The sequence below is a fragment of the Sorex araneus genome, chromosome 6, assembly GCF_027595985.1.
Source record: "Sorex araneus isolate mSorAra2 chromosome 6, mSorAra2.pri, whole genome shotgun sequence".
NCBI lineage: Eukaryota > Metazoa > Chordata > Mammalia > Eulipotyphla > Soricidae > Sorex > Sorex araneus.
In genome coordinates, this window is record NC_073307.1 from 71082828 (window position 1) to 71092906 (window position 10079).

General features: G+C 39.1%; 1 pseudogene; it reads left to right on the forward strand.

Annotated features, from left to right (window-relative positions):
- The first annotated feature begins 8784 nt into the window (after positions 1-8784).
- Positions 8785-9804, forward strand: LOC101548108 (transcription factor BTF3-like; annotated as a pseudogene).
- Positions 9805-10079: the final 275 nt, after the last annotated feature.

Here is a 10079-nt window from a genome sequence, read left to right on the forward strand (position 1 = left end):
GGAGACTGGTGTCGATATATCTAATGTAACCAAAATAGAGAGAGAGTATGGGGGAAATTGTCTGCCACATAAGCAGGGGAAGGATTGGAATGGCGGAGCAGGGGGAATGCTGGGGATTTTGGTGGTGGAAGGTGTGCACTGGTGAAGGGATGGGTGTTTGATAACTACATGACTGAAGCTCAAACGTGAAAGCTTTGTAGCTGTATTTCATGGTGAGTCAAAAAAAAAAGGGGGGGGATAATAATAAAATGATAAAATAAAGTTAACATTCAGAATAGAATTTTAAAAAAGTAATGTGGAGTTCATGCCCAATTCAATCAGCTTAATCAATGGCTAAATAAATAGAAGTACTCATACATTGTTAAAAAAAAATATATATATGGGTATGTGTTACCGCACACATATTATTTTGGTCTTTTGGAGTCATTATAGAAATATATAATGATTTTTTATAGAATCATGGTGAGATAAAATTGCAAAGTTACTCATGATTAGGTTTCAGCTACACAATGTTCAAAAACCAAACCCTTCAACAGTGTATAGGTCCCACCATGAAGTCCTTAATTTCCTTTCAGGCTATTGTATTTTAAGATATAATTAAATAAATTAGCCATTTGAAATTTTTAACTAGTTGAAACAAATAATCTTAGTTCATTTGGGGATTATTATTGGCAGCAAAGGTAATCTTTGCATGACATTTCAATTTTAACTTAAAGTATGTATTTTAAGACACGTTGAGACTTACAGTATCAGTGTGCATATTGTGCTTTTTTTGTTTTTGTTTTGGGGCCACACTCATCAATGTTAAGGGTTTACTCCTGGCTCTGCACTCAGAAATTACTTCTTGCAGGGCTGGGAGATCATATAGGATGCTGAGGACCAAACCTGGATAGGCTGTGTGAAGGCAAGCATCCTACTTGCTGTACGATAGCTCCAGCCCGCTATATTGTGCTTCCTGTCCCAATCTACATGTCAGACTAAAACTAGCTTACTTTATTAATAGTTCAGTTTTTTAAGCTGTAAATTCATTTCAGATAATAACTATTTGGGATCCTTTCTTCCACGGAGTCAAGAAAAACCTGAAGAACTTTGTGTAATGATTGATCCACAGCTATGAAGCAATTAGAACTATCTTGCAGTCTCTGATAACATTGATAGCTGATACTTCTAAAACCAAGATAATTCTACTGCATAAAATATTACTATAAGAATTATACTCATAATAATATATCAAATTGTTTTTGTTTGCTTCTATTTTTCATTGGCTTGAACTTTTCTAATAATTGCTAACCTTTCTCATTCAGTTTATATATTTCTCCTAAACGCATTATCATTTACATAAGAATTCAACAAAATATCCTTTAGCAGAATCATATATATACAAACATGTCATAAAAGGACTTGCACATTGGCTTAGTGAAGACTTAACTCAAAGCTAGCTAAAGCTAGCAGAGCTATAGTGATTGTTACAAAATGTGTCATCAGTGCCATTAAGAAATATAAAAGTTCTGATATTAGAAGAAACTTTAAAAAAAACACAGAACCAAATATCTGAGATTTTGAAGGACTACGAATTGAGTTATGAAATGAGATGATGAGGATAGTGTATTCAATAACTTGAGTGTGCTCTCTCCCACCACATGTGTTTGGTGGTCGTGAGCCACTTCCCACCCAGGCCTGCAACTGCTGCCAAGAGATGTGTGAAGGAGGGAACAGGGCCTCCTTCATGATTGGTGATCAGTTGCCATTTACTCCAACCTTCCCGAGTGCCTATTCCAATTTTACTGAGTACTCCATTCCAGTCTCACACTGCCCCTCGTTTCCATCTCCTCCTGTCCCCCATTGCTACTCTCCCCACACCCAGTTTCACAGCCTTAGTCAAGAGCCTAATATCCAAGGGTTGGTGGTAGCAACTTACACCCAGGTCAGATGGAACAATCAACATATGTAAAGCTCTTCTCTTCCCTCTGGGGAAGCTCTTCTCAGAAAAAGATCTCCAGCAAGGAAATCCTCAAGGGCGGAATTTCATCTAAGGGCATATTTCTCCCTTCCTTGGTCCACAAACAATCATCTTAGATTTACTTCTTAATAATCCTTCTAAGTCATCTTGTAAGGATACAGTAAGAGATATATTAAGTTTATAAGATGGCTCTCCAGGGGGCATCTCACTATAGATCCCAGACTACAGTCCTCAGGCCAGATTAGTCCTTCCTAATCCCTGCAGAGTCCTTATCCAGTCACTTCTCTTTGAGTCTTGACAGAATTTGTCCACTACCACGTTCTTAACTTATTATAAATTTTATGGCACTTGACCTGTCCCTTTTAGATGCCAGGATAGCTTACAGCTTGCCCTGGGTCCATCCAGTCCATTCGTTGGAACCCTAATTTTGGGGTGCTAGGAACTGAGGGCATTTGAGACTTAGGTAGAGTAAATAAGACAAAAGCCCAGGAATCAATATTATTCAGAGTCTATTAACTCCAAAATTACAAGAACAGTATTAACTGTCTTTCTGTGTCTATATAAAAAGGACATGGCTCTCAAGTGAATGCAATAATATCTATGCAGAGGACACAAAGGAAAGAAAAAAGAATATTTCACTTACAAATACAAATCCAAGGTTCTTAGAAGGATCTGACCTTACAAGTCACAGGGTCTGATTTGGGAATAAAGGTGATTCACAGATAAGGGAAACAGAGCACAGAGGAAAGGTTAAAGATCAACACAGGGGAATGGTAGTGCCTCAGGAGCACTATGAGGGGGAGCACTAACTCAATAAACCTAAGCTCCTTGGGCAAAGGGAAAGGATGAACCAATGTTATCCTACAATAGATGAAGAAACTGCAGCCACAGAATAAGTCCCCCAATTTCAATGAGGAAATATAAGATCCACCTGCAGGGCTAAAGTCTTTACCATCCCCCAAAATCAGTTTTGCTCACCAAAAAAATGACTGTCTCCCCTCTTCCCAAGTTTTATGCTTGGAAACACCCAACTATAATCAGTATGTTTTACTTTCTTACATTACACTTTACTGTAGTGTAGAATTTAGTCAAATTGAGAATATTCCAAAAGAATAAAAAGGGTAATATTGCCTTTTTGAGTTTTTTGAGGATGATAGCCAATTCATTTTATTCTTAAATCTATAAGCCTGACTTCTGAATTGCATGAAAATTTATTAAATTTTCAACACCAATTCAAATTGAATGCTATTTTACAATTTGCCTTTTGACGTTTATTAAGAAAGGTATTGCTATATTTTCTTCATAAAATGTTATAAGTATACAAAATAGTTTTAAAATATAACAAAAATTATTTTGTGATAAAAATGACGTTTATTAAGAAAGCTATTGCTACGTTTTCTTCACAAAATGTTACAAGTATACAAAATAGTTTTAAAATATCACAAAAATTATTTTGTGATAAAAATATACATAAATAAGTATGAGACTTCTAGAGTCCCAAAACCATTATAAATTTCCTACAACTCTAACAAGATGAAGAACAGAAAAGTATTTCCTTTCAAATTAGGTTGTGTCATTAAATTTATGAAACAACAAAATAAAAGTAATGCATCTTTCCAGATAATATATCTTAAATAAGAGAGAACTACTGCCTGTACAATTAGAAGGAAAGATACATGATGAACTTCAATTAAACATGTTTTTTTTTTTTTGATATCTTGATTTCAAGGAAGTTACTTTACAGAAAATCAGTGGAACCCTGGTGTGTCTCATTCTCTTCTGCCATTAAAATTTTTCAAAAGTGTTTTTTTTTTGCTTTTTGAGTCACAGGGGTTACTCCTGGCTCTGCACTCAGGAATTACCCCTGTCAGTGCTCAGGGGACCATCTGGGGTGCTGGGAATCAAACCAGGGTTGGTCTCGTGCAAGGCAAAAGCCCTACCCATCGTGCTATTGCTCCAGCTCCTCCAAAGATTTTATAACTCTTTTGATTTATAAAAAAGTATTAAGTATGAGGAATATTACTCTGTGAATGAAACAAACAAAAGCAGACTATAGGAGATCAGTGATTTCAACTGTACACAACCTCATAACATTTATTTTGTTGCACATTATATGTATATATATATATATCCATATATATATCAGCATTACCTTGCCTAGACTTATAGGGAATATGAGACTCTTATTGGGACACACAAAAGAATCTCAGAACTGAGCAGCTCACTGCAGAGTTGCCTCTGGACTTTGCAATGGGCCACTTTTCTTTGGGCTACTCCAGATGGGAGCAGGTACTGTCCCTTTGCCTGCCCTCTAGAAATCCCAGTGGCTTCCATCTTCCAGAACCCAATGAGAAGTCCAGGTATGCGGGAGCAGTAACGGCAAATGCCAGGCCTACGGGATAGGGGAGGAGCTGGTCCCTCTTGTACCCCCACCCCGATGGGATGCTGAGATGAGGCCCACGAAATATATCTGGCTACTATTTAAGTTCCTTAATGACCGTGATCCAGACACACACAAAAGAATCTCTGAACCAAGCAGCTCACTGCAGACATATCTCCAGACCTTAAATATTAAAATTTTAGAATTCCAGGAGCACGCAGTCTCTCCTGGAGCCACACGACAACATATGCTATTCATAACAAGCAATACAAAATAAATTGTGTAGCACTGCCCTTTTGGCAGGTTTGAGTGGTGGCGAGAAAATTTCAAATTCCCACCAAATAATACTGGTGGAACTGGTGTCAAAATATTGAATGCAATAAAAGTAGAGAGAGAGAATACTGTGGAAACATGTCTGCCACACAGGGAGGTAAAGGGTTGGGTGCGGGGGTACTGGGGATTTGGGTGGAGGAAAATATGCACTGGTGAAGGGATCACTGGTGAAGGGATCATTGTATGACCATAACTCAAACATGAAAGCTTTGTAACTGTATCTCATAGTGATTCAATACATGAGAAAACAAAGACCTAGAGACAAGCCAGAGAAGTGAATTAAAATGAGCAGTGTAAATCCAAAAAAAAGGAAAAAAAAGACTCTTTTTAAGGAGGTCATGCATGGTTCCAGAGATCAAACCCAGGGCCTCAAGCACGAAAAGCAACTTTGACACTACTGAGGAACATTCTGAACCCTCAATAAATTTGTTTTGTAGTTGTTCTTTTGGGGCAACAATAGCCCTTGTTACTATTCAGAGGTTTTTGCTAGTTCTGTGCTTAGGAGTGGCCCCTGGTGGCATTTCCAGACTAGGGATTGAACAGGGTTCTGCCACATGCAAGGCAAATGTCTTGCTTCCTGTATTCAGCCTTGTCCCCTTAATTAAGTTAAATTTTGATTAAAAAATAATATGTTTTCCTTTTTTCATATTTTGCAGGTAATGTAATAGTAATTTTAAATATCGTTTAAATATCAGTAACTATGGAGGGTCAGAGCAATAGTGCAGTGTCTAAGGTGCTTGCCTTGCATGCCATCGGCCAGAATTTGACCCCCAGCATCCTATAAGGTCCCCTGAGTATTGCCAGGAGTCAACCACCAGGTTAACCAAAAGAACAAAATTAAAAAAATAAACAAATAATATAAGTAGCACCATAGCACTGTCATCCCATTGTTCATCTATTTGCTTGAGTGGACACCAGTAACACCTCCATTGTGAGCCTTGTTGTTGCTGTTTTTGGCATATCTAATATGCCATGAGTAGCTTGCCAGGCTGCCATGCAGGCAGGATACTCTTGGTAGCTTGCCAAAAGGAATGGAGTAATCGAACCCGGGTCGGCCACGTGCAAGGCAAAAGCCCTACCTGCTGTGCTATCACTCCATATAAGTAACTATGTTAATCCCTAATAGCTAGGATATCTCTGACAATATAATATCTTATTAAGAAAAAACCCACAGTCTTACATTAACATATTAAATTGGAGTTACAGCTTCATAAATTCAAGCTTTAGTTTGTCTCATTTAAAAAATAAAACATAGCCTGTCCCTCTCTTTCTACACTATTTGTTACAAGTTCTTGGTTCTCCTGGAATTCAGGAGACCTCTGTGACCTCCTCTTGAACCTAGGATAGGTCCCTAAGGAGCCACAATGCTGGTGCTGACAATTACACTTTAAGGCATCTACCCTCAGGACATAGAGACACTTTTCAAAGAACATATGCACACCATTATTTATTGTTGCACTCAGTACTGAAATACGGAATCAACTTAAGTGTCTAATCACTGTCACTGTCATCCTGTTGCTCATCGATTTGCTCGAGTGGGCACCAGTAACGTCTACATTGTGAGACTTGTTGTTGCTGGTTTTGGCATATCAAATACACCACGGGTAGCTTGCCAGGCTCTGCTGTGTGGGCAAGATACTCTTGGTAGCTTGCCGGGCTCTCCAAGAAGGGCGAAGGAACCAGACCCAGTTTGGCCGCATGCAAGGCAAACACCCTACCCACTGTGCTATCACTTCAGTCCAAGTGTTTACTAATACCTAGTTAAGATACCTAAGATTTACCTAGATGTTCAACAATAGATGAATGGACTATGAACATGTACTTTATATACATAATGGAGTATTATGCAGCTGCAAGAAAAGATAAAATCATGCAATTTGTTGCAACCTTGTGGGAACTGGTAGATATCATGTTGAGTAAAATAAGCCAGAAAAACAAATACAAGATAATCTCATTTATCTGTGGCATATAGAATGACTGATTGAATAAATGTATTGTAGTAAAGAGGAGGGTGCCTAGATCATCTTTGGTCTCAGAGTTTAGAGAGGAGAATGACAGAGAAGAGAATAAATCAAATGCAGAGGAAATTAGTAATCTGTGAACAGGGTCTGGGCTTCACTTATATTAGTGATGTGGGAGAACGTTATACCTAAATATCCAAAACACAGACTCAAGAACAGTAAAAACATGAGCTCTAGGACCCAACCACTGGGACTTTGTAATATGCCTGTGAAGGTGACAAGCAGTAAGGGGGGGGGGGAGTATAGAATAGGGGAACACTGGAAGTGGAAAGTTGACATTGGTGGAGGGAATTGTGTTGAAATATTATATGCCTTAAACTCAACTATCAATAACCTTGTAAAGCATGGTTCTTAAGTTAAATGTTTTTTTAAATAGTGATTAAGATACAAAATAATAAAATATGTTGCTTCCATTCAATAGCACTATCTTGTTTAATTAGATGTACTTCTTAATTTTTTTAAAAAGGAATTAAGACTAAATATTCCACATAAACTGCAGCAAAATGGACACAATCTCTCACATGTTCTGTTTTTTAAAATATAATTCTAATATTTTCTAGAAAATAAGACGTATGGGCCTCTCCACGGCTGCACAAGCATGATCCCGGAGGCCAACTGAACTACTTTGACACCAGCAGCTTGCAGAAATGCCTCCAGTCTGTGAACTGAGCCACTGCCCCATGTGGCGCCCGTGGGCAAGGGTTTCTCTCTCCAGGCTTTTCCATATTATGAGCACCACAAAAGGGAAGTAAAAGCTTGCAGTGATGCAATTTCTGGCAGAATTTTCCCTGGACTTTATACAGAAATCCAAAACCTAATCTCCAAGACCTAATATCTCTTAATTGTCAGCAATGTGAAGCAGTTCCTTTTTAGCAGGTCTGACTTTGGGGGGAAACTCCAAACAATAATAGTGAGTTTTTTGTTGAAATATTGAAGGTAGTCAAAGTAGCAGCCATGTCTCTAGACTGTGAACTAAGCCATAGCCCCACGCTGGCTGAGGAGAGGAAATATCCTTCTTTCTTGTTTTTTTTTTCCCTTTTTGGGGAGAAGCGGCGTGGTGTCCGCCATATTATGAGGTCTATTAAGCAGGTACGAACTTGGTGGCATGGGATTGAGAAAAAAAAAAGAAAAATAGAAAAAAATTATGTACTTGGAACAGCGGGACACTTGGGCAGTCTCGGGCCGGGGCAGATACCGGCACGTGCTCCGCCAAGATTTGACCCAGGTGGCCACACTTTTGTGAGGCAACTTTGCTGCTGATCGATCAGGATCTGGAGGCAACTATACTACTTTCGGTCCCAGAAACTGCTTGCAGCCATGTCTCTAGACTGTGAACTAAGCCATATCTCCATGCTGGCCGAGGAGGGGAAATATCCTTCTTTCTCGGTTTCTTTTCCCTTTTCAGGAAGAAGCAGCGTGGCGTCTGCAATATTATGAGGACTATTAAGCAGGCACAAACTTGGTGGCATGGGAAGGAGAAAAAAAAGAGTTATGTACTTGGAACAGCGGGGCTTCATATCTCTGCATTCTCAGTAATGGAAAACTAATTATCAAATGCTTCCTTGGCAGTAGGACTGTCTTTTTTTGGGGAAACTCTAAAAACAATAGTGAGTTTTGTGTTGAAATATGAAATATAATCAAGGTAAAGAGAAAATGAAGTGAAATTTATCAGTTACGGAGGCGGGGGTGGGAGGTATACTGGTGTTTTTGGTGGTGGAATATGGGCACTGGTGAAGGGATGGATGTTTGAGTATTGTATAACTGAGACATAAGCCTGAGAACTTTGTAACTTTCCACATGGTGATTCAATAAAATAAATAACTTAAAGGAAAAAAAGAAAAGATGTATAAAACACTGTTATTACTACTTTAACATAAAAGTAGAAACAAACATGATGAGCAAATCTTCCTAAAGATCTTATCCCAAGAACAAAAACTAAGTCAAAATATCACATTTAAAAATTTTTCAATTGTGTTTAATCAGCTGCCATCACGCAGCCCCGCGTGTGTGTGAGTAATCTCAGCTGGTCCGCCGAGACCCCATGAGTGCCAACCTGGTACCCCGTGCAGCCTCATTTCTGTTCCAACAAGATGAAAGAAACAATAAACCAAGAGAAGCTCGCCCAACTGCAAGCCCAAGTGCGCATTGGTGGGAAAGGAACTGCTCGCAGAAAGAAGGTGGTTCACGGCCCTGCTTACTGCCGTAATTAGACTCCAATGGCCTCCCATGAACAGCTCCCCCACTCCTGAACAGCCATGATCCCAGAGGCACACAAACCAACCTTGGAATGCAGCGGCCACTGGCAGAAATACCTCTGGTCTTAATACCAGAATCCCAAGACTGGGCGGCCAATTTCACGACCATGCAACATCATATGCTCATTGTTATCAACAATAGAAAACATACAATCTAATGATGCCATTCTGACAGGTCTGACTGTTGGGGGAAAACTCCAAATAATGATAGTGAATTTTCGGTCAAAAATTGAATGTTATCATAGCAATGAGAGAGTTAATTGAAAATCATCTGCCACACAGGCAGAGGGGGAGAGGGAGGAAGGGTGTCTAGGGTTCTTGGTGGTGGATCATGTGCACTGGTGAAGGGATGGGTGTTTAATCATTGTATGACTGAGACTTGATCCTGAAAGCCCTGTAACTCTTCTCACAATGTCTCAATTAAAAATCATAAAACGCAATTAAAAAAAATAAAAGAAGAAGGTGGTTCATAGGACAGCGGCAGCAGATGATAAGAAGTTTCAGTTCTCCTTAATGAAGTTAGGCATAAACAATATTTCTGGTTTTGAAGAGGTGAATATGTTCGCAGACCAAGGAACAGTGATCCACTTTAATAACCCTGAAGTCAAGCATCCCTCCAGCAAACACTGTCACCATCACCCGCCATGCTGAGACAAAGCAGCTGACAGAAAAGCTCCCCAGCATCTTAAACCAGCTGGTGCAGACAGTCTGACTAGTCTAAGGAAACTGGCTGAAGCTCTGCTTAAACAATCGGTGGATGGAAAAGCACCACTTGTTCCTGGAGAGGATGATGATGATGAAGTTCCAGATCTCCTGGAGAATTTTGATGAGGCTTCCAAGAATGATGCAAACTGAACTGAGTCAACTTCTGAAGATAAAACTTGAAGAAGTTACTGGGAACTGCTATTTTATATGATGACTGCTTTATAAATTTTGTTCAGGAATCTAATAAGATCTAGATCTAATGTTTTTAAGCTCAAGTCTCTTGGGCACTGCAGCTCTTTTCAGTTTTTGCTTATATGCAAGTCATTTTTTTGTTGCTAATTAAGCTGAAGCAGCCCGGGAATAAAGTTTGAAACAAAGGTTAATAAAGTTATTTGCCTAGTAAAAAAATGGTTTTTAGTAATTTT